Raw genomic sequence first — 26,646 nt, 5'->3', positions numbered from 1 at the left:
TACCCAGTCTTAGTCCTGAGGAGAACCCAAAATCAAGGGTTTTGAAACTCGTCGACCTTTATGCATTTTGGAGTTGGTTGACTTTGCAACTTAATTCAGACAACCCTGAAAGTAACATTAGGTGCCTAGGCTCTGGTTAAAATAATTTGATGCTAGAACCCCTTTCTTATGACAATAGTTTAGGGGTTTTGACAGCTGAAATATAATAGCAAACTTCTGCATATGTATATGTTTTGTTAATGAAAGAATGTTTATGAATGTATAAATCAGGTTTACCTTTTATTTCTATTGTGGGCTTACAAAGTCTATACAACTTTTTGGTTATGTTGTCCAATGACTATGAATTGTGAAAATGTAAAATTAATTTGAATGAATCAAAAGTTTATTTGAATCAGAAACAATAAGGTCAAGTTAATTACATTTCTTGATCATTTAAAAAAAAGCTGTGTTGACTAAATAATTATCAGCTAAGGTATTTTGTTGTTGTTGTATATTGAAGGTGGGCTAATCTTGCTGATTGAATAGGCCCAACCCCTTTGTTTAGGCATTTAGAAAGTTGGAATTTTCTTACTTCAGCCATTTGGTGCCTGTTGCCTGTCTCTGATCTGATGTCTGTGGTGAGTGACAACCTGGCTTTGTGTATTCCTCCTTGGCAGCCACACACAATGGCTTAGGTGTGACTTTATGGGCAATACAGGCAGGATGGGAGGGAGGAGATGGACACAGCCTCACTTACCCCTGAATAGGATGTTTCCTGTACCCACACAAAGGGTTGCATATCACCCGTAGTGAGTCTGGAGCCAGGAAGGGAGGACCTCTGTTCACTTCAAAGCCTGTCTTTGAAGTCTTCCCCACGTCAAAGGCGCCACTGTGTATAAGAACTGGACCTCAGACACCACCACTTCAGTACATTTCTGGATGTGCATACTCTGCCATGAAGAAGGACTGCTGTGCTGCTGAAGGAATCCCACTCTGCTAGGCTGCTGCTTTGTTGGACTCTTGCTTTGATGTGCTGACCGGCTGGCCTGCTGCCCTCTTGCCTGGGTGAGAAGGACTGGACTCGCATCCCTTGACCCCAGAACTCAGAGTGACTCCAAGGGGTAGCTGGCTGGCTTCCTAATGTGAAGTCTCAGGGAGATAAAAGACTTCCGACCCCTGCACTTGGGCTCTGCCAACTGTGAGCCTACCTTGCTAAGTGGTGCCACTCCAGCCCTGGACCATTGGATGTTGGCTAAAGGTGCTTACCAGAGGAGCTGATGCATCTTCTCTGCTGAGTGACGCAACTCCTAGCAGAACCTATGCATCTCCTCAGCTCAGCGGGGAGTCACTGAGCAGAACAGATACAGAGCCGTTTTTGCGAGGATTGGACCAGTCGCAAAAGACTTGCATCACTGCAGCCTTAGCATCTGGGACCAGCACATCATCTTCGGAACTGCCGCTGTGTGACACTTTACCCAGTGCTACCTCCTAGTATCTCTCCTTAACGGCAGCCTTGACAATGACACCTGACCTCCGCATCGCAGCTTCACTGCTCATCGGAACCAATGCATGCTTCTCACATCCTCGTACCCGGACCCGGAGCTTCATCGACAGGATCCTCTACATCAATGCATCAGGACCTCATACTGCAGCCTCATCGCATCTTGGAACAGACAGATAACTTCAGCTGTGCAACGCATCCTCGACCTTAGACTTCGCATAGCAAGCCCCGTCAACAAGATCTTCGAGGCCGACTCATCAGGATCTCACTCTGCTGTGCGGGTTGTACCTCCCTTAGTAAAACTGTGCCCCTAACCTTACAGGGCAACAAATGTGTGTACAACCTTGTAACATGACCACGCTGATCCCTCAAGGAAATCGTGGTAACAGAATTAGAATCATTTCATTTGGACTCTCATGCATACCCGAAAAAGTACAAAGAAATACTCAGCAAGGCTTTTTAATATTTATTGAAGCGTTGTGATTCTTGCATAAAATATGTGCACTGCGATAATCAGTGGAAAATGTAATTAGCATTACAAGAGCAGTGTTAAGGATGAATATTTCCACCATTGTGCTAAAACAATGAATATATGCAGGCATAAAAGTTCTGAGTATAGTTGTACTACCTAGCATTCCCTGACCTAGTATTGCCTAGGAAGGGTGATCTGCCAAATCACTGCCAGGGTGGACTCCCTCCCCGTTATCTATGGGTAAGTGTCATCAGGCTATCCGTCTTGGTGTAGAGCCGGGCATCCCTTGTGTTGGTATGCAGGAATCAGCTGAGCTGGGATTCTGACATATGGTAAACATGCAGTGTCCGCTGAGTGCCCGACTGCCCAAACAAGGAAGTGGTTGTGTATTTAGAACAATAGAACCCATTGGGCCATGTCACAACCTCTTCTAGGCTGTAATTGTCTGTTCTAGTTAAAAGCGTAATCGGCTTTCAGGCAAAACATAAATAACATTTGCGCAGTGAACTTTATCCCTTGTACTAAATGTTCAAGGTATTGTGATAGAGTGTCTATGAAATGAAAATGTAAGTAATGCGGATTCAAAGAATGTTATCCTGCATGGTCACACATGCGGATGTATGTCAAAAGTGACAGTGTGAAAAAGAGAAAACAACTAAAGAAACGTCAGTGTGTAAAAAGGCAGCACTTTTAACCAGGCCTATTCTCATCATGTGACAGCACAACAGCCTTGTCGCATCTTCGAACAGACATATCGCCTCAGCTGTGCGACATATCTTCGACGCGGATCCATGCAATGCTCTGCAGCCAGGATTAAGGTATTTTGTTCACCGGGCCTAACTAGGTCCCTGTAGCTGGCCAGCACACCATCAAGGTTGGCCTGAGCGTGTGATTTTGTCCTGGTCTGGCACGACCAGATATCACCAATAGCGTTTTTGCTTCTTGACGCTGTTTAAAAATTCAATATCTCCAGTTCTACTACATGGATTTTTGTAATTTTGTTCTTGATTTATTTATTAAATTAAGCTCTATAAAGTAAGCTCTATTTTTCTTACCTGGTATGGAATTTTTTGTGTGGTGTTTTCACTGTTTTACTGTTTGAAGTTTTGCCCAAATACTGCACACATTGCCTCTAAAGTTAATCCTGGCTGCTCTGTGCTATGCTACCGATAGGTGAGTACAGGTTAATTTAGGGTTTGCCTGCCTCTTACCCTGACTAGGATTGTGGCTGCTCTTTGACCAGGGCATATACCCCAGTCAACCAACAACCCAATTTGTAACAGCATCTGTGTTTATTTTAGTCAGCTAATCTCTCATATGAGAATTCCCCATCTCTGGCTTAGAGTGCAATTAACTATGAGTTATCACATCTATACTCTATCTCTTATGTCTAGCTTCTTCCAACTGCTTGGCAAGGCATCGGACTTAACCATTGAGTGGCCTGATATTTAAAGAGTCTGGGGAAGCCCGTGATCCAGACGCCGTGAGGGAATCGGCCAGCAAACAGCAAAAGGCACACTTGGCACCAACGCCGTGAGGGGAACGGCAGACACACCCGGACTACTGGCCCCAGACAACCTTGCGCCGGCACCGCCACTGACGCGCATTTCACGCGCCCCGAAGCACGTTAAGAGGGACGGCTGGCTCCCGCAGCGTGGGAAGGCCGTGATCCAGACGCCGTGATGGAAACGGCCAGCAAACAGCAAAAGGCACACTTGGCACCAACGCTGTGAGGGGAACGGCAGAAAAACCTGGACTACTGGCCCCAGACAACCTAGCGCCGGCACCACCACTGACACGCATTCCACATGCCCGTAAGCGTGTTAAGAGGGGCGGCGGGCTCCCCCAGCACGGGAAGCCCATGATCCAGACGCCGTGAGGGAAACGGCCAGCAAACAGCAAAAGGCACACTTGGCACCAATGCTGTGAGGGGGACGGCAGAAACACCCGGACTACTGGCCCCAGACAACCTTGCACCTGCACCACCGCTGACGCGCATTCCACGCACCCAGAAGCGCATTAAGAGGGGCGGCGGGCTCCCGCAGCACGGGACGTGTGCGGGCGTGCCCGGGCAAAGCCCGGGCCAAGGGCAGGCCCGTCTGCGCCCGTCAGCGACAGGAAGAGGCAGGGCTAGCCACCCCCCTTGACTGTATATAAAAAGAACAATGGAGAAGCCTGGTAAGGTGATCCATTGTCTGCTTTAATACATTCTTATTGTTTAAGTTTCACTACTCATGGGAAAATGGGCAAAAGGAAGCAACCGTACTCCACAGGAAAACTGCATACAGATAATATGCCAATTACAAAGTATTTAAAATCTGTTGTGGGAAGGATTGACAGTGAGATTGTTCTTGTGGAGGAACAATTGGCGGCGACAAAAACAGCACTTGATGCCACCTTGATGGTATCGGTACTTGAGACCCTGGAAGACTGTTGAGAGCACACGAATCAGGTGTCCATGGGTAAAGAGAAGCCTATAGAACTAGAGGTTGTGCCAGGTAGTCAATCTGTGAATAAAAAGGCCATGTCCAAGAAATCTGATAATCCGTGCATACTAACAACATCGCTGGAAATTAAAGCCCTATCGGATAACTCAGATTTAGTTATACCACCAGCAAAAAAAGATTTACAACTGCCGAAATCAAAACCTAGCTCTAATGACAGTAAGAGTGGGAAACCTAGACCGAACCAGAAGGTTTACAAAGGCGGTAGGTCAGATAATCGACCAAAGGAGGGGGAAAATCTAAAAGGAAATGATCAAGCGATCCATAATTTCAAAACATTATTTAAAAAACTGCATTCTAAACTGGACAATATTGAACGCCGAGTAATGTCAGAGATTAAATTGGTCCAAAAAGATGTAACCTCCCTAATGGACCTAGTAACGGGATTTATCTCTCCAAAAAATTCAAGCCTACCGTCCACGAGTGCTAAATCAACAGCAAGGCAAAAAGAAGCCCTAACTGTTGTTCAGCCAAAACAAAGTTCGACCAAGCCTACTACAGGGGAAAATATACAATATGCACAAAACCAAAGGCCACCAAATGTACAGCAATCCCCCCCCCCCATATGCCCTAAAGAAACCAAGAAAATGGTTGATTCAAGCAGATCTTTGAATTCAGACACTAACAAGGATGAGTTCCGACAGTCAGCTTCTTTACACCTTCCACCGCAGGCGACACCATATGTTATTATACTCAAAAATGTGACCAGGTTGGAGGATAAGAAGCTTGAATCTTATGAGACATTAAAAAACAAATGATATATTGGTTCACAGCAAATACGAATATGGATAGAAATGTCTTACTAAGAAACATAATAATGCTGAGAAGGGTGAGATGAGTGGGTAGATCCATGAAACAATGCATAGGATATTGCATAGTAATTAACTTTCGAAGCAGGGAACTGGTAAGAGATTTGTTGGAGGTACTTGCATATAAAGTCGCAGCGATGAATCCCAATACAGTTGAAGATGTAACTGCTGTCCCGCTGGGTCATTTTTATAGGATAACCAATAAGAACAACAAAGTCAATGGTTTTAATCCTAATGTGTACAGATCCATGATAAATGTTCCTACATACAATAGGTATGAACCACTACAATCCTGTAGTGAGATGGATTGACATAGGGAGGACACAGAAATTGATTTTGTTAGAACCCCACTACACACCCCGATGGTAAACAAGCCAGAAGGTGGCTTATGTCCACAAATACCTATTAATGTACAAAATGTTTCCCCTATTATCAGGGACGATACCCCTTCTAGGGATGTGGAGGGGCTGCCGGAGACCATTTAATTGTACAAAATTACAAAGCTACTAATATCATATCCTGGAGTGTAGCAGTAGTTAAAAATAAGCTAACTAATGACGACTTGCTTGAAACGATAGAGGGATGTGAAGTAATCATGATGCAGGAAACATGGACTACTGAACCTTGTTTTATTAATGGTTTTAAAGTAATTTGTACTAATGCTAGCCCGTCTAGAAGGGGGAGAGCAAAAGGAGGCCTAGCGACATTAATAGCTGTAACTGCGCCTCTAATAGTAAAGGAAGTCAATACCAAGTCACAATACTATCAATTGATACAACTTTATTAGGAAGGGAAACAGACAATGGTGTTAATTAATTTTTATAACAATATTTTTGATGTTACTAGACCAATGGTAATGAAGGCCCTAGATGAAGATCTGGAGCTTTTTATAAAGGAATTGGGAGGCGATTATACACTTATTTGGGCGGGTGATTTTAACTGTGAAACTTGTGCCATTTTGGTAGGTGAACAATGTGGGTTCAGCGATTGCTTTGGAGACCTAATTCCCCATTTCCCACAAGACGCTTATGGGGAAGAGATAAATAAGAGTATTTCTAAATATAATCTAGCGATTATAGAACCCGAAATTCTAGAGGGAGAAGTAGTGAAACATACGTATGTAGGAGGTAGAGCAGCATCAATTATTGATCATTTTATTATATCTACAAAATGCAAGGGTTTGGTGGAAAAATGCTCAATTACAGAAACACTGCATAGCGACCATCACCCACTAATACTGACGTTGAGGCTTAACCTTTCACAAAAATTGAGGGGAAAAGCCTCAAATTCAGAACTACAACCTCAAGGAAAAAATAGAGTATCCATTAAATGGTCAAGTGTAGATCCAACAAGCTTTTTAAATAACCTAAAAGGGAATATACAAAAGGAAATTAGTATCTGCATGAATAACTCTTCAACAGATGTAGGAACTATAAACGCTTTTAGTAATATTACTATGGAGATAGCAGGTGATTTAACACTTAAAAAGAAGTATAAGGCCTGTGATAATAACTCAAGATGGTTTAATAGAGAATGCACCAAATTAAATAGAGATCTGAAAACAGCCCTAAAAATAAAACCTAGGGATAACGTTAAAATTTGTAACCTAAGGAAGGAATAAAGGAGAACTTTGAACCAACGAAAAAGTTACATACGTGAGGATGTGTGGGCGAGTAGAGGCTGCAGAAACAAGAAATGCGGCCCTATTTTGGAAAACAATTGATCACCCGTTTTTTAAAGATAATGCAACAGGGAGAATAGCAATAGCTGTTCCCCCTGAAGACTGGATCACCCACTTTGAGAGTATTTTTAATCCATAAGCAGTAAAAATTTGTAAAATGAAGAATAGTAATTTTATTTTAGTTGACCCCGTAGAAATCTTACCAATTACCTCTGAAGAAATTAAAATCGCCCTCCATAAAAGTGCTAGCGGAAAAGCCGCTGGCTCAGATGGGATACCCATCGATATTTTTAAATGCAATATGGATTTTTGGACTCCGATCCTATTCAAGGTTTTTAACGTAGCGATAAGGGGTTTTCTGCCTGCATCTTGGGCAGAAAGCATTATCGTACCAATTTTTAAAAAAGGAGATAGAGGGAAGGCAAATTGTTACAGACCCATATCCCTTCTGGACTTAACCTCGAAATTAATGAGATGAATTCTTCTGGGGAGGTTGGAAGAATGGGCAAACAAACATAATATTCTTTCCAAAGCTCAGTATGGGTTCAGAAGGGGAATTGGAAATGTAGAACAGTGTTTAAATTTGAAATTACTTATAGGAAAATATACTCTTGCTAAGGAGGGGGTTCTTCTTCTTTGCTTTGTAGATTTAACAAGTGCGTTTGACCTCGTCAATCGTACCAAATTGTGGCAAACCCTGAATGAGCAAGGAGCACCCACTGATATCATTATATATTTGTCCCAAATATATTCACTTTTAACCTCTCTAGTACGTTTTGGAATAAAGTGTGAATGTACCGAGGATTTTAGAGTTACAAGTGGAATACTCCAGGGCTGTGTACTGGCGCCACTGCTCTTTCCTTTATATATTAATAATATAGATACCTACTTACAAAATGAAAACGCAGATACCCCAAAAGTTGGAGCACGCAACACTCCAGTTTTACTTTATGCCGATGACACTGTCCTTTTATCGAGGACAGCGAATGGCTTACAACATCTAATTGAGAAGTTCGCTGAATTCATGTCAAATAAGCATTTAAAGTTAAACCTTACTAAAACATTTGTAATGACATGTGGGAAATCTAAGTTGAAGCATAAAAAACATCACGCTGGAGGAGTAGTGATAGGGAGATTGCTAACGTTCTCCTATTTAGGTCATCTATTTACCAGTAAGGACTCATGGAAACCACACATCGACTCATGCAATCTGAAATTTCTAAGAATAATTGAAGGAATTTTCAGATTTGCGGCAAAAATGGGAAATAAACCCATAGGGGAAATTCTCACCCTATATAGAACTAGGTGTGTGACGGGTGTATGCCATAGGACAGCGATATGGGGAAGAGCAAATATTACGTCCTTACAAAAACAAGAGAATACATTTTTAAAAAGAGTATTGGCTGTCCCGAATTCCACAGCCAATTTTATAATACATAAAGAAGGGTCGGTATCATACATTTGTGATTTTATAAACATCGCAGGACTTACATTTTGGCGTGGGCTATGGGCCAAAAAGGAGACCAAATTTACAACGGATCTGATAAAGGACTGTTTGGCCCTTGATCACTGTAAAAAAATTCCCTGGCTACAGCATATCTCTAATCTATTTAAATATTGCAAGTTAAACTTTAAAAAAAGCGGATCCAGAGTCTATTCTGGATATAAGTAAGAAAGATCTGAAGCTGAGATATACCCTAGCCAGCGAACAAGACAGACATAATGATACAAGACAGAAGCAAAGTGTCACTACTTACTGTGAAAATCCCTTGGTGGGGGGTATACAAACATACCTAACCCTAGTAAGGAATACCCAACACAGACATTACCTAACAAGGCTTAGACTTGGTACTTTACATCACTTAATTGCATTTTCCGATAAGGAAAGGTGGTCCTATAATTTACCGAACTGCCCGTGTAATGGAAACACCCCACAGTCCACTCTGCAGCTTTTATTATTTTGTACCTTCTGCAGTGATATTAGGAAAACTGTTTTAAAACCACTTTTCCTAACTAACAGGCTCTTTAATTATAAACAGGCTTTTATATTTCTATTTAGCTTGGACAATATGAAAACTGTGTATTCAGTTATTCGCTTTATTGTAAAAGCAGTCAGGAAAAGAAGAGAACTAACATATCTAGATGCATTATTATATGAGAAACTTGACAAGAATAACTAGGTCTGTTTAACACTGAATTAATTTAAGAAACAGCCTGTAGAATAAGTACATTTTAAAACATGAGAAATTTTATATTAAATGTTATATAGTTGTGTATTTTTCAAATAATGTTTAGATTTAAACCGTGTATCAGGAGGAAATTTGAACATTTTTCACTGATAAATCACGTGTGCTCCCTCTAATGAACTATTGGTACTTTGTAAAATGTGTATATATTAATTGTTTTTCTTGTATATATATATTATATTTTTCTGTTTTTGTAGTATGCTTTTATGGTTGTACATTTCACACAGAATAAAGCTGAATTGACTTGACTAAAAAGTCTGGATTATTTTGGATTAGTTTTTGTAGTGTGGTGATGTTGCCTTATATCATGAGTGCTAGTCTGAAGTTATTTTGCCATTTTTTAATGTGGTTTAGAGTTTTGATATTCACTTCCTTCTAGACACATTAACAGTGAAGTATTTGCAGTATCTATTGTAGTTCAATCAGCCTAAAGTGGAAGTGCTATAGATGGAGAAAGTGGAACAAGGACTTCTGTCTGAAATGGAGGAGGCTTAGCAATTTCTCTTGTGCAGATCCACGGGAATTATTAAGGTAGTTGAAAATTCACCTCTCGATCTTCCCATTCACAATGGACTAAAACATATTTGTAATAGATCTCTTACAGAATTTTCTCTTAGACTATTGACTTCCTTTAGTGTATTAGTAATAAGATTATTTCACAAAGCCCATAAAACGTAGCAGCAACAATACAAACAAATACATAAACCCATAAACCAAAAAGTATGAACAATTCATGTGAAACAATGCTGCAAATACAAGTAATCAAAAAAATCAAAGTACCCGAGTCATGGTTTCCATAATCACTCTGTGAAATACTTTCTTAAATCACATTTAAAGTCAATAAAAAGACCAGTGTACCTAGGGCGTGTTTGCCATTATCGCTCAATAAAGTGCTTCCATAGCAACCGGGCTGGGTGCAAAAATATTGACAACCCAAATACAATAAATCCATTTGTATCAGGTTTATAAATTGTAGATACACAACAATAATCCCCAAGGTGCAAAGTTCAGCGAATGGCAATAATTCATCTAATATGTGGGACTCTATAATCTGGGTGGAATAGGAGAAAATGATCCTCAGTCTCTCTGCAACCTTTAAAGACTGGGCAAAGATCAGAACTTACTGAGTCTTTGGCCCATTGGAATGTGAATGATTTTAGAGGCAAAATCCCGAGTCTGAAGAGTACATAAAGATTTTTTTCAGCATAAGACAAAATGTTATCCATCTTGGTCTCCAAGGAGGGACTAGATTGGAAATATAAAAACTTGTCAATTAATCCCCCTTCGGCTGCTTTTCCTGTTCTTTCGTTCCTAATATGAAGCCAACATTTTATTCTTATCAAGGTTTTGATGTCTTCCATGAATCCCAGTTATTTTACCCACAATTCATACACTTCTAAACACGCTAACCAATATCTGACATATCTCAACCATTGGGTCATACACGCTTTATCAAACTCAGGTTCTTAAATGATTCACAATAAGCCTTCAGTTCCCCCACAGACCAGATTCACCAGACGTGACCTCAATGTAATAATGGTTTGGGTTTGGCAACTTCGGCCAACTAGGAAAGACCAAGTTCAAAGTGCAGGAGAAGGAGCGGCACACTCACTACTCGGTAAGATAAAAAGTGACGTTATAAAGTGTATTAACTGTTTCATTGTAGAAATCTGATGATGGTAAATCTTTGAGTCAAGTACTACTAATGATAGGGTAGAGCAGCAGCTTTAAGGATCTGAATTACTTACTGCTGCTTAAACAGCTAATTGGCATTGAATGAGCTAATGAGGGCTTATTTTAGCTAAGGGTTACTGGCTAACCAAGGCAGTAGCTAACGTCTGGCTGATGTGAGATGCTCTACTGGTTGTTGGGAACTAGTGACACAAGGCGGTAACTTCTGCATAACATGGATGCTACTCGCTGACAGGAACAGCCAGTGCAGGCAAGAGCGGTGGGGAGGTGGGGCCAGGTTGGGGCGGGGGGGAGGGGTATTCGACAAACGACCACAACGGAAAAAAACAAAAAAAAAATTAATTTTCCCTCATGGTCATCTGTCGAATCCCCCCAACCCGTCCCCAACGCCCCACCCCTCTTACCTGCACCGGACACTCTTGCTTGCTGATGCTGGTGACTGAATATGTTAAGCTACAACACGATCATTTAGATCGCTGTACATTACATTGCGGTTATTACAATGCAAGTCGTTACAACGACTTGCGCTAGAGGCGCTGGACTTAGGAATAGTATGATTTACTATTCCAATTCCAGTGTGTGTAACAGTAGGGAAGGTATTAGAATAGTAAATCATACTATTCCTTAGTGTAGAGCGCCATCCAGCGCAAGTCGCTGCAACGACTTGCGTTTGACGACCGCGATGTAAATGTATCGCGGTGTAACGACCGCGTTGTAAAAGTCGTTCACCATGGTGACTACGTGATAACACGGACACTACTAGCCGATGGTGATGAGTCAGACCGTACAAAGTATTGATTGGTTACTCAAAAATGTTGTTGCCTGTCCTGATGATGACCTCATAAATTGAATAGGTCGAAGGGCCGTTGAACCTTGTCCTTGGCATATACTAAATAGGAAACATTTATTGCAATTTTTATTCCTATTATCTGTCAGACCTGTTTTTATTTTAATTTTCTTTCCTCTGCCATTGTGTCTTTGTTAACACTGTAAATTGTATCTGCATTGGTATTTATTGTGTAATTATGTGAGCACACTATGTCTATTGTGTATTTGCATTGTTTTATAGTTGTTCTTCTAGTAAAAAGATGTTTTTGCACTAAGAATTGTTCGATTTTTTATGTTGGGCACCTTTTCATGCTTGTCTCAGGATTTCTTTTGTTGTTTATATATATTGTTCTTTAATTGTGTTTTTTTAATGTAAAACTTTAACAGTTTATTGTTGCTTTTATATAATTGTGTTCTTGAACCATTGTAGTTGTTATAATAAAATTCTGTGAAATGTGGACACTACTTGCTGAAGGCGGTGACTTCTGAATGGAGCATGCACTTCTAGCTGATGGCGGTGAGTTCTGGTTGATTGGGACACTACTTGTTGAGTAATGGAGACACTACTCGTTGAGGGTAGTGACTCTGGGTAAACTGGACAATTCTTGCTGATGGAATTGACTTTTGGATAATGGAGACACTAATTGCTGATGGTAGTGACACTGGGTAATGTGAACAATTCTAACTAATAGCAGTGACTTCTGGGTAATAACGCGTACAATACTGGCTGAAGCCAGGCATTGAGAGCATCTGGCTGATTGAGGGTACTACTGGCCAGCCGCAGCCCGTGTCGTTAAGAGAGGTGGGGCGGCGTGGCCGGATGATGGGGGGGGGGATTTTTGACAGATGACGACAAAGGGAAATTAAATAAATAATTAGATTTCCCTCGTTGTCGTCAGTCCCCCCCGCCCCACAGCTCTTACCTGCACGGCCGCGGCTGCTACTGGCTGATGACAAGATGGCTGTTGGAGAGTATAAAGCTGGTGGCCGAAGCAGACTTTCTTGCTGTGAATGGGATTTAGGCATTTTTGTCGAATCATGGGACTGCTGGATACTCCTAGAGAAGCCACTGAATGATGGGGCTGCAATGCATTGGAGACATTAAGTGGCTGAAGAGGGGTCCTCCTGCTAATAGGGAACTGCTCTCTTAATGGGTAACTGCGGGTGAAAGTGGTGACTAGTGGCGAATGGAGATGAGAGACTCCAGGCTGGCGAGTTCCTACTGGCTGATGGGACAAACCCAACCTTATTAAGGAGGCTACTGCGGTGGATATGGCCATTGCTCTAGGTCCACCTTTGCCACCCTATCATCTATGATTATTAGTTAGTGAACTTGCCACATAGTCGCTTTATCTAAGTTCATTCAGAGGCAAAACCTGTATTATGAACTCCTAGCACAAGCTATTGAAACGTCAACTTTAACACAAGTGCTGTGATCCAGCGATTCTTTATTTTCACCAGAGCAGCATCTAAGTATACCAGGTGGTATATTTTACATTTTACATTTTCAACTTTGCCTCTCTCTTTCTTTTATCCACACTAAGATTTGAATTTCGACTATTTCTTTACATAAACGTAGGTACGTAAATAATGTACATAGTGACTAACTTAATCATAGGTTTTCCCTTTTTAAATAACTGTTTTGCAGTGTTCACCATCCAAAACAGAAGCATTACAACCACACACAAACACGTCAAAAGGTCTTTCTATCTTATGAATGAAAGTGCTTCTTCCTTGATTGGCGACTTTGTCTGTGTGGTTGTGTGAATGGGTTAATGGGTGAATGTAACACTGAGGCAATGGATTACATGAATGAGACTGCAAGGATAGATTAATGAGTGCGTGATCAGGTGGATAGATAATTAAGGGATGAAAAGGTGCATGGATTGTGCAAATGTCAGCATGCACGAATTATTGCATAGGTTGAGCAAGTGAGTGCATAATTGGATGTAGACATGTTACATCAATCTAAAAGGCTGAGGCCTCACACAACAGTAGTGATCATTTTATTTCACGTTGGACTCAGAGCACAGCAGAGGCAGACCAGGGAAGTGAGACATCTGCCATTGCCCAGGCCCATGCCAGGCTATCCGTTTTTAACTCCAGTTATTCTCTTGGGGGACTAGACACCTAGGAGGTCGGTTTTTATGGCAAGGGCCACTGGTGGTCCCTACGTCAAATTCTTCAACTTTCTCCAGGATATTTCAGCAAGCAAGCGAGGATTCAGGGGAGAGAGAGAGGGAAACAGAGTGAAAGAGAGAGAGAGAAGGAACGGAGCAGGGCTGTTTTGCCACAGCTCCTTTTTATTTCCAGTCTGGCCCAGCCACTGCTGATACCTGTCATGATTCAGGACACTGCTGGAGGGTTTGTTGGCATGCCTTGGCTGCCTTCTGACCCTAATCCACCTACACCTGCCGGGAGTGGTGCCATGATTACTTAGAATACCGGTGAATTACTGTCTCAAAGTGTAACACGCAACCCTGCTGCAGTCACATCGGGGGCGGCAAATTGTCAGTGTTTAATTTGTGAATGAATAAGTGCGGGTCCAAAGTTTTGCTCAGCAACCAACAGCTGGCGCTACTGAACGTCAGCTGGCCAAATACCAGGTTGCTTAGTTTTTATTCCACGTCTTGCCAGTTTAATCCACCAACAGACACTCTCTGCACCTTTATCTCATTCTTGAAAGTTTCTGCTTCCCCCCCCCCTTTGTCACATGTTTTCCGTCTTTCTTCACTCCTTTCCCTTTAGTGTGCTTTTCACTCTTTTCCTCTGGGTCAAAGTCTGAAGAGAAAACAGAAGTCAGATCCCAAAGAGCGCTAGTGTGCCCCTCCTGCAACTACTGCCTCAAATTAAGCACTGCAAGCTGGAGAGTGGCCTAAATGACTTCAGCCCAAGAAGGTTCCACAGTCGATTACCCTGACATCGGGAAAGACCAGCCTGGCCCTGCCCATCCCATCCCATATGCTGTGATCCTAGAAATTGACTCTTTTACATTGCAGATTTCTACAGTAAACAAACCTGAAGCCATATGGAATGACCGACAATTTCAAAACAGAATAGTTGTAATGTGGGCTTATCCAAAATGCTAAATGGTTCACCCATTCATTACCTCTCTATGCATTATTATTATATATATATATATTTTAATTCCAAGTCCAAGGGGGCGTGGCCTGGGAGGCCTAAATGGCGGCTGTCTGAGACGAGAGCTCCCGGCTCCTCAATCCACCTCCTTCTCCACCATTGGGAGACCACCAGACAAGAATCCAGTGAAGGAAATGACCCCAAACTGCTGGGCACCCACGACTGTGCCTTTTACCCAGGGCTGAGCAGGTGGGTCCTTTGCTCTTCGACAGCAGCCCGCTGGGCCTGCAGCACATAGCCACCTACTTGATGGCCGCACCCATTCATCAGCCTCACCTTGGTGCCTGGTGGTGTCGAAACACTCTCCCTCCCCCGGTTGAAACAGTGGGGGGAGGACTCCGCTCTGATGGGACTCTGCACTGGGGGATGCATCTCTCACAGTGGCAAATGATTCCTGCTGTCTCTGGTGTGCGGCTGCCAGTGCTGTGGCAGCACCTCCCTCTGCGGAGCCCCGGTCTGCGAGCAAAGTCAACGGACTCTCAATCAATCAATCAATCAATCAAGACATTTGTAAAGCATGCTACTCACCCGTGAGGGTCTCAAGGCGCTAGGGGGGTGGGGCTACTGCTACTGCTCGAACATCCAGGTCTTGAGTAGCCTCCTGAAGGTAAGTAGGTCTTCGGTCTGCCATAGGAGGATGGGGAGGGTGTTCAAGGACTTGGCGGCGAGGTAGGAGAATGATCTGCCTCCGGTAGTCGCTTTCCAGATGAGGGGGACGGTGGCGAGGGCGAGGTCGGCGGAGAGTAGCTGGCGGTTTGGGGTGTAGAATGTGAGTCGTTTGTTGAGGTATGCTGGTCCGGTGTTGTGGAGTGCTTTGTGTGCATGGGTGAGGAGCTTGAAGGTGATCCTCTTGTTGATGGGAAGCCAGTGCAGGTCTCTGTGGCTGTGGCGAGGGATGTCGAGGATCAGGCATGCAGAGGCGTTCTTTATGCGTTGCAGTTGTTTTAGCAGTTTGGCCGGGGCTCCCGCGTAGAGGGCGTTTCCATAGTCCAGACTCTCTCCTCCTATTGTGGCTGGGTGGAGCAGGCCCCGCCTGAGCACTATCTGCCTTCCTCCACATGATCCTCGCAACCTGTGGGGAGTCCCCCGAAAAACTTCTCTCTGGACTGTGACAACACCTTCCCAGTGGCGTAACGAAAGTTGAGGGGGCCTCTCTGCCACGTACCTGGAGGGGCCCCCACTCCGGATTTGATCCGGAGTTCTTGGGCCCGAGTATTGTGCTGAGGGGGCCCCCTGCAGCTTGGGCTCCCCGCACCACAGGAACTGGGGGGCCTGTGTTACGCCGCTGCGCCTTCCCCTGTGACCCCGCTTGCACTGACACTGGAGGAGGCAGTAGCAGCACTGGTGAGCCATCATCCCAGTGAGGCATAAACTGTGAGGTGGTCTGTGGTGAAGGCTATGGCACTGTCCTTCACCCCGGTGCTGTGCACCTCTATTAACCCTTTCACTGCTAGGCCCTGTTCTGCTACAGAGGATAGCATCAGCTCTCCCTCCTGTTGAGGTCAAGCATGATCTTGGGCCTGCAGTATGTGCACCCTACCTGTGGACCCCTGGCAACTTCCACGTAGCCCCCTGTGCCTGTTGGGGCCACCCACAGGGTGCATCAGCCCAGATTGCAACAACACCTCTCCCTGCCACCCATGGATATTGGGTCTGGAGGAGGTGAAGGCGGCATTGGAGACTGATCAGTCTGGCAAGGTGTAACCAACTGGGTTCCTTGTGGGGAAAGCTGCTGCCCCTGATCTTTGCCCCAACTGTGGTGCTGCTCCGGGTTCTCTTGTGGGAAAGACCACAGGGGCTCACGATTGACCTAAATTTCATTGGACCTCTGTTCTGCAGTGGATCCGCCCGGGCTGCTCGTGCTGCTCAGCTCTCCATGGCTAGCTCCAGGGGTAGTGGTAACAAGCGGGCCTGGTCTCCTTGACAGCTCTACTTTTAGAGTACTCCCAATGCAATGCAACCATGGGGAGCACCAAACAACATCACCCTGAAACTCTTCCATACCTGCCAGAAGCACTTGCCCCATCTCCCCCGGTGATTGCCCAGACCCTTGGATGCTATTCTGCAGACCATCGAGGCTTCCAGTTTTCACCTGGAGACTAAGGCAGATGCCATCTCTAGGGACATCAATCTCTTCCGTAACCATCAGCACAAACTCACTAGGAGAGTCACACACTCTGATCATGGAATTACAATACCACACCTCTGACCTTCAAAAACAGCTCCAGGACATCAAGGAGCGAATTACCTTCATTGAGGAATGCACAAAGGATGCTGAGGGTTAAGCCTGGGGTGATATTATTAGAGCGGTGAGCCAGCCGGAGGGTGAAAAGGGCACATATATGGTTGACTATCTGGAGATATGGTTCACTTTCCTCACTCTCTCAATTGAGCAAGCTCAGCTCGCGCGGGCTCGGCACCCTCCAATGGAAACTCCTACACCTCAAGGATGTTTATGTTTATGTTTGGGGGATTGGTAAACTGCATGGCTGCCCAGGCGCTTCCCAGCCTTGAGAAAAGGAGGCAAAGGTGATGAGGGTAAAAAAGTCCTCAAGGGAACAGCCATGTCTTAAGATCGAGATGCAATCCTTAAGCCACAGGATTTTCATATTTCCAGACTATACTTTAGCAGTCCAAAGACAGTGTGCCTCGTTCCTTGGAGTGAAAGTGACACCTGCATGATCTAGGAGTCAAGTATTCTCTTCTGTTCTCAGCCAAATTAAAGATCCCCTCAGACAACACAACCAACCAGGTGCCATGAGGGCCTAGCAATATCGGCCAGTTGTTGCAGGCACCACCCTTGCAGGGCCAAATATGGACCTTCCGTAGTGTGGATTACCCCTTCTCTGGACCAGATTCTGAGCAGCCGCAGCTCGGCCCTGGTTGCAGCAGCGACTCTCCGCGACCCTAGCTCTTCTTCTGAAAGCTCAGATACTGTGGGCTCTGCCTGGTCTAATGGGACCAGGGCTCGGCCCAGGGTAACCCCCCTCCCCAAGCAGCTGATGGGTTGCTGTAATGGCCTTCTGTGGGTGTGATGCATTTGCTGCCTGACCTGTGGGAGTGGGGCTGAGCGCACTCCCAGATGCTCCCATGTACCCTCAGATTAGAGACGTTACTCATTGGGTCTGGAGAGCAGACTCCTGCAACTTCTCATGCTACCATTTGCCTCCTCCATGCACTGTATCCCCCCTGCCATCCAGCGTTATGGAGCCATGCCTGCCCTTTACAGCAGCCCCTGCCCCCAGGAGGAACCATAGTTCGACAGTTTGGTCAGCTGGCCTTCTGCCACTAGCCTGAGGTATTTACTTTGGTTTTTTTTTTACTGTTTGTCCTAGTTTGTTTCCCCCCTAAGAGGACCTTATTCCCATTCCTTTCCACACCCTCTCACTGGACCCCTTCCAGACGCTGCTAACCCCTGGTTTGATATCCTCCATGGGAATATCCGGAGGGGCGGCTCCACATGGGATGACAGGCAGTTCATCCCTTCAGATCATCTCCTGGAACATACGGGGCATGCAAACCCCTTCAAGCAATATAAAATGCACACTTACCTTATACGCAGAGGAGTCCAGATAGCCCTAGTACAAGAGGCCCACGTGACATTACCAGAACTGAGGAACTCTGGCTTTAGAAGTGCTGGAGGGGTCAGATTTTCACCACTTGCATCTCCACTTATGCCCACTGGCACACTGATCTGGGAGTGGGCAGGAGTTCACCTGAGGTTAGTGTCCCAGAAGGTAGACCCTGAGGGCTGCTTCATACTGTTGGAGGTGGTCATGGATGGCTCCCCGTTACTGCTAGGCAGCGTCTATGTCACCAACTCAGACCAACCACAATTCTTACACCACCTCTTTCCCATCTGTCCGCCTGGACTCACCTGTCCTGGTTATTGGTGGGGGAGACTAAATGCATCCTGGACCTTGCCTTGGACCATTCCCATCCACCCCTCTCCAGCATCCCAACCATCCCTAATGCCCGTAGTTTGGCAGGTTGACTTCGCCAATGGGTGACATCATCACCCAGGAATCCACCTCAACTCACACTACTCTCCAATACACAATGTTCATGCTCGCTTATGCTTGGCTGGTTGTCTCCTTGTCACTGTGTCCCTCCATCTCCTCCCTGGACTACCTGGGTTTGAGAACTATCTAACCATAGCCCCTTGATAGCAGAGGCACATTGGGAGAGGCTGCTTTACTCCATCCCCACGTGAAGCTTACAACCTTCCACTCTGGAGGACCCCGCTTTCCTGGACACTGTCTCAGACAGTATAGTTGATCACTTTGAGCATAACGAGGGCTCAGCCTCTTCGCCCTCCGTTGATTGGGAAGCCTTCAAGGTGGTGGTCAGGGTCTTCTGCTCCAGGGTGGTTTTGGGGGTGTAAAAGACGTTGCTCTGAGACCTGGACACCACTGGAAAAGAATGCATAGGCATGGAGGGAGACATGGTCAAGGACCCCATCCTTGCACACCTCCCTTTCACAGCTGCAGGAGCATGAGTTCCAACTTCTGGAACGCCTGAATTGTCTGGACTATACAGCATACATGGCATAAAATATAGCGGTCCCTTAGCATGATTGCTTAACATTGATTCTCACCTCCCATAGATAGTGTCGGTCTGCAACCTTTGAAGCGCTCTCCTCCATACCCAGAATGAGATTCATAGTGCCTTTACTGCCTGCTACTCCACCCTCAATGCCCCCCTGAGGAGCTCCCAGAGGCGGTGATACAGGAGTATTTGGTGACCACACCCCTCCCCCACCTCACCCTAGAGGAGTGGGAGTCCAGGACGCCGACATTACAGAACCAGAGGTTCATGTGGCGTTATCTGGAGTGACAACAGGGAAGACCCCGAGGATGGACAGTCTCTCTGCAGATTTTTTAAAACTTTTGCTGGCATCCTAACCCCCATGTTGCCCAAAAGTTCGGCACAGTCACCAGGGAGGGCTCTCTTCCTACCAAGCTGCACAAGTCGCCCCTGGTGTTCCTGCTGACACCTGGGAAAGACCCAATCGATCTTGCCTCCAACCACCCAATAGCCACCTTAAACATGGACTACAAGGTCCTTGGCAAGGTCCTGGCTGATTGACTCCATCAAACTCTCCCTCATCTAATTGAAATGGACAAGAACGGGTTAGTTCCTGGCAGAAACCCTTCCCTCAATCTCCGCCCCCTGTACTGGGTCATGGAGGCTGCATGGCATTTCTGATCAGGGTGACTACTTTGGTCTTGGACCTTGTGAGAAGTTGGCCTGGTATATGATGCTCACTAGTTAAAGTGATCACCTTGTACCATGCCAAGCAACCCTTATGGTGTGGTTGTAAGTCAACCTTTTCGGACTAGCTGCCCTAGTGGTAGCGTAGGCTAAGCAGTCTTTGAGGCTAAACTCGTGAAGCGTGTTAAGCCAGCTGTTTTACCAAATGCAACCCCCTTTTATACCAATGAAAGGACACCACACAGATATATATTCAAAATATATATGTATTTATTTCTCAAAGTAACCCCTAGTCTCTTTATGAGCACAGGAGCACAAATCGTCAAACAAGATTACAGTAGAATACACAGAAGTTGCACTTTATATGGATAGGCCCTGGTGGCCGCTCAAACCATATACTAAAATAGTGGTATAAGTACTACGAACAGAAAAGGGAAAAGGCCTAGGGCCTCTAGAATCGCTGGGCCTACAAGGAGCTAACTTCAGTTAGTGACCAGGAGGTCCACGGGTGGCGTGTGCAGAGCAAATAGTCACACGCGTGCTCCCATAGGTTTCAATGGGTGCGTAAAAAGTACAAAGTTACTGCAAAGAGGATCTTCCGGATGGACTAGGAACTCAAGATTTGGAACACAGGCACTAGAGATGTAATACTACACTTGGGCACAGGTGTGCCAGCTTTACCTCACCCACAGGAAGCGGGTGCATAGGCCTCGAAGTGCGTCGGGTTTCTTCTATCTGTTCCGTGGAGCCTGAAGACAAAGATGCTGCAGGCGGTCGGTCCGGGAGAGATGCAGTGGATCCAAGAGTGGATCGGAGATGTTGAAGACCTGTAAGCAGAGGGGACAGTGTTCACAGTCACTAGCCAGTGACCGGCGTGGCACCAGGTGGGTACCAGGCAATGTCGGGTGCAAACAGGAAGAAAGGTGTAGCTTGTCTCTGCAGCCACGTGGTCCCTGGAGGTCGACGACGTCCAGGAGTCGGTTCACGAGCTGTCCCACGCAGGCTCTCGCTGTCGGCGGTGTCGGCGACTTCATCGAAGCAAACAAGCCTTGGCAAAAGCAATTGTTGTAGGAAATGAAATAAGCTGATGGTTCTGACCAGCAAGGTCAGAAGGACTGCTCCTTTGGAGGGGAGCAAGGGCCAGTCTGGAGCAACCAGACCAGCGGTGTATTTCTTGAAGTTCGTCGCCAAGATGGCTACTAGCCAGCGGGCCAGCAACCGGTTAGGCGCGTCGAGTGGCAAAATGCAGAAGGGCCCCACGCAGATCGTGGAGATGCTGGAGGGCTCACCTTTGGTGCAGATGCTGCTCGGGTGTTGGGCTTCTCAGATCCCAAAGCACAACTTGGAGGGAGCCTCGGTTGTTGCACTTGTCAGCTTGTCGTAGTCGTTCCAAGATGGCTGGCTCCACGTGTCTCGGTGCCTCCACGGGTCTCCTCTTTTCAGGGACTGTGGATCGGGTGGTGAGAGGTCTGGAGGTCCAGGTCTTGTCAGTCTCTGGGCTCGGGCTCCGGCGGGAGGCGGCGGCAAAGCAGACGTTGATTCGCTGGATGGTGCTTGCGTTAGCAAGGTGGTCACTCCCTGACCACAGGGGAGATTGGCTTCAGTCCTCTGTGCAGCAGAGCGTCGAAGTTCCCGTCTTCTTCTTAGTGTTAAGTTGATTCCAGGATGTCTGAAGTCTTAGGACACAGCTCCTACCTTTAAGCGGATTCTAGGGGCCGGACTACCTGCTAGGTCCCTCCCTATGGGTGGGACCAGGAAGGGGGGTGGTTACACCCCCAATCCTTTGTCCAGCTCGCCCCAGGCCCGGGACTGGTGTGCCCCAGGACCGGTTTGAACTGGCATATGCACCGAGGCTCCTTGTGAGCCACAGGCATGTCTGGTTTCTTTCAAGCCCTACCTGACCAATACACAAAATCCTGTCTGGGGTGGTGCACGCACCTCCCCTGGCAGGAAACCCTTTGTCCACACCTCCCAAGCTGGAAGGACTCCCAGCAGCAGGAGGGCAGACTTGTGTCTGTGGTGGCAGCATCCATTTTGTGGAGCTGAGGCTATGTCTGATTTTACCAGGGTTTCAGGTACTGTACATGTCGTGTCCCTCTAGAAGGGTGGAATGCTAACCCCGTCGCCAGAATTGGCGAGGGGTTAGTATTCCAATTCGTATGACACCTTACTCGACATGTTTTGATAAAGCCAAACCAAAGATAGCATTTAACCGCGAGGTTCATAATGCACTTAAGAGTATATGGTATGACGATATCTGGAAACAGTAGAAGGAAGTTTTTCCGACCACTGCAGACAGGCTCAGCTCATGCCAGAGCACCATCTCACATGGAACCAAGCACTCTGCCTTCAGGATTGTTAAGGCCTGCCATAGGAGTGACTTATAGGTTACCAGGTGTCCCATTTAAGGTTAGGTATAGGTATACTACACCTAAGTAAGAGGTGATTACACCAACTTACCCCAGCTGAGTGATCAGCCAGTTGTGTCAATTTGTTAGGCCAAGCCTGGGGTGGCATAATACATGCTTCAGCCCCTGGCAGGCCTTGGGTACACCAATGCCCTGGGTACCTAGTGTACACTGGTACAGGGGCTGACAGGGTGATCCACTTCCAATTGGTTATGCACCTAGGGTGCATAGTTTTAATTTAGTAGAGAGAACAGCAGGCTGGGGGTCTGATTGGCAGGCCCACAGCCTCAATATGTCGAAAACCAGTGAAGCAAAAAGCAAAAATTTGGGGTGACCATAGGATAGCAGACCCTACTCTTCTACACAACCCCCCCCCCAAACGCTGGGACATTAAACTAGCCTTGACCAGTCTCGTCTTCATGTCCTAAGTGGAAGTACCTGGAGAGACCATCTGCATTCCCATGGTCAGTACCTGGCCGGTGCTCCACTGTAAAGTCCATACCCTGTAGGGAAATGGACCACCTAAGCAGTTTGGGGTTTTCACCCTTCATCTGATTTAGCCACAAGAGGGGCTTATGGTCGGTCTGAATCTTGAAGTGAGTGCCAAACAAGTATGGCCTCAGCTTCTTCAGGGCCCACACCACAGCAAAGGCCTCCCTCTCAATAGCTGACCAATTCTTCTCTCTGGGGGTCAACCTTCTGCTAATAAAAGCAATGGGTTGGTCTTGACCATCTACATTAAGTTGTGACAGCACAGCTCCCACACCCAACTCAGAAGCATCTGTTTGGACAATAAACTCTTTGGAGTAGTCAGGACTTTTCAGGATAGGTGCAGAGCACATGGCCTCCTTCAGGTCATCAAATGCCTTTTGACAGCTTACTGTCCACTGAACCTTTTTGGGCATCTTCTTGGATGTCAGATCATTAAGAGGAGTCACAATGGACCCATAGTTCTTAACAAACTTCCTGTAGTACCCAGTCAAGCCCAAGAAAGCTCGAACTTGAGTCTGGGTGGTTGGAGGGGACCAGTCCTAGATGGATTGTATCTTACTCTCCAGTGGTTGAACTTGGCCTCCACCTACAAGGTGGCCCAATTATACAACCTTACTCTGCCCTATCTGGCACTTAGTAGCCTTGATAGTGAGGCCTGCCCTTTGCAGAGCCACAAGAGCCTTCTTCAGGTGGATCAGGTGATCCTCCCAGGTGGAGCTAAAGACAGCAATGTCATCAAGATATGCTGCGCAAACGTCATCCAACCCAGTAAGGACTTGGTTCACCAGCCTTTGGAAGGTGGCAGGTGCATTCTTCAGACCAAAGGGCATCACCACAAACTGGTAGTGCCCACCTGGGGTTGAGAATGCTGTTTTGGCCTTAGACTCCTCAGCTAATCTGATTTGCCAATAGCCAGCTGTTAAGTCAAATGTGCTCAAAAACTTTGCAGAAGCTAGTTTGTCTATGAGCTCATCTGCCCTTGGAATAGGGTGTGCATCTGTCCTGGTGACAGCATTGAGACCCCTGTAGTCCACACAGAACCTCATCTCTCTCTTGCCATCTTTGGTGTGAGGTTTGGGGACCAGAACCACTGGGCTAGCCCAGGGGCTCTCTGAGGGTTCAATGACACCTAATTCCAGCATTTTATGTACCTCAGCCTTTATACAGTCCCTGACGTGGTCAGGTTGTCTGTAAAGCTTGTTCTTTACAGGCAGACTGTCACCAGTGTCCACCACATGGGTACACCAGTTAGTTTGACTAGGTATCAAGGAAAACATATGTGAAAATGATTGTAGAACCTGTCTACATTCAGTCTGCTGATGGGCAGTGAGGTTGCCTCCAAGGGTCACTCCTTCAACTGAGCCATCTTCAGGGTTCTGAGACAACAGGTCTGGGAGAGGGTCACTCTCTTCCTCCTGTCCCTCATCTGTAGCCATGAGCAAGCCCATGTCTGCCCTGTCAACATATGCTTTAAGCCTGTTAACATGGAGTACCCTGTGGGGACTCCTGGGAGTTCCTAGGTCGACCAAGTAGGTGACCTCTCCCTTCTTTTCCAGGATTGTATGGGGTCCAGACCATTTGTCTTGGAGTGCTGCTGGGGCCACTGGCTCCAACACCCATACCTTCTGTCCTGGCTGAAACTCAACCAAGACAGCCTTTTGGTCATGCCAAGCTTTCTGTAAGGCCTGGCTTGCCTCAAGGTTTTTGGATGCCTTCTCCATATACTCAGCCATCCTGGAGCGGAGACCAAGTACATAGTCCACTATGTCTAGCTTAGGCTTTTTGAGAGGTAACTCCCATCCTTCCTTCACCAAACACAGTGGGCCTCTCACAGGGTGCCCAAACAACAATTCAAAGGGGCTGTAGCCAACTCCTTTTTGTGGGACCTCTCTGTAAGCAAACAGAAGGCAGGGTAGAAGGATGTCCCATCTTCGCCTGAGCTTTTCAGGTAATCCTTTGATCATACCCTTTAGGGTCTTGTTGAATCTCTCAACAAGCCCATTGCATTGTGGGTGATAAGGGGTGGTGAACTTGTAGTTGACACCACATTCCTTCCACATAGCTGTCAAGTATCCTGACATAAAGTTGGTACCTCTGTCAGATACTACCTCCTTAGGAAACCCCACTCTGGAGAATACTCCCAGCAGGGCCCTGGCCACAACAGGAGCTGTAGTGGTCCTACGGGGAATTGCCTCTGGATACCTGGTGGCATGATCCACTACCACCAGTATAAATCTGTGCCCAGATGCAGTGGGAGGATCCATGGGACCCACTATGTCTATTCCCACTCTTTCAAAGGGGACCCCCACCACAGGTAGTGGTATTAGGGGGGCCTTTGTTGTGCCACCTGATTTGCCACTGGCTTGGCAGGTAACACAGGAGCGACAAAACTCCTTTGTATCTTCATTCATGTGAGGCCAGTGAAAGTGAGGGACAAGCCTGTCCCAAGTCTTATTCTGGCCTAAGTGTCCTGCTAAAGGAATGTCATGGGCCAAGGTAAGAAGGAAGCCCCTAAATTGCAGAGGTATAACCAACCTCCTGGTAGCACCAGGCTTGGGGTCTCTAGCCTCTGAATAAAGGAGCCCTTCATCCCAATACACTTTATGGGTACCTTGAGCATTCCCAGCAGCCTCAGCAGCAGCCAGCTGTCTGAGGGGTTCAAGAGAGGGACAGGATAACTGAGCCTGCCTCAAGGCAGCCCTTGAAGGTCCCCCTGTCCCCAGAAACTCAACCTGATCAGGTTCAAGCTCTTCAGGGACAGTTCCTTCAGGGTCCTCTAGATCAGCTTCCTGGGAAGGCTGATCATCACTCTGAGGCAGGGGGGAAGGCACAGCCTTGACCCTCCTGTTCTTCTTCTTGGTAGATGCTTGGTCCATTGTTCCAGGATCCAAGACCTGAGGTTCAGTGAGGCACGTTTTGGCCTGTGACCTGGTCACAGCAAGGACATGTGATGATATACCTAACATCTCTGCATGAGTCCTGTACTCCACTTCTGACCATAGAGAACTCTCTAGGTCATTGCCCAACAAACATTCTACTGGGAGGTCTGCACTAACCACAACCCTTTTGAGGCCAGTTACCCCTCCCCATGAGAAGTTAACAACTGCCACACTATGTGAAGTAGTGGCATTGCTGGCATTGGTCACCAGGTAATTCTCACCTGGTATGTACTGTCCAGGGTCCACAAAGCCTGGTGTCACCATAGTGACACTGGCACATGTGTCCCTGTAGGCTTGAGCCACTTTGTCATTAATTAAAGGAGTCTGTCTATACTTGCCCAGGTTACTGGGGCTCACAGTCAGGGACAAATCAATGTCCCCATCACAGATCAAGACTGCCTGTGTCAGGGTTCTGTCTAAGTCAGAATCTCCTTCAGTTCCCATAGTGATTCCCACTACACCCTTTGTCTGGGGACCAACACTGCTAACAGTAGTACTGGGAGCAGGTGCCTTAGGGGCAACAGTGTTGGGGGCTCCACCCTTTTTGCAATCACTAGTCCAGTGAGTTGTATTTTTGCAATGATTGCACCAGGGTTTCTTTTGACCTTCTTTCTTCTTTAGGTCTCGCGAGCCAAAGGCTCGAAGAGACATTTTATATCAGGGCTTTTCAAAGTGCTGCCGTGGCCTAAAGCTACAGTGCACGTGAACGTGCACGCGCGCAGCGCCATGTGTCTTTCCTC

Source organism: Triturus cristatus, chromosome 9 (assembly GCF_964204655.1).
Source record: "Triturus cristatus chromosome 9, aTriCri1.1, whole genome shotgun sequence".
Lineage (NCBI taxonomy): Eukaryota > Metazoa > Chordata > Amphibia > Caudata > Salamandridae > Triturus > Triturus cristatus.
The sequence above is the reverse complement of the archived record's forward strand: the minus strand, read 5'-3'. Positions refer to the sequence as shown.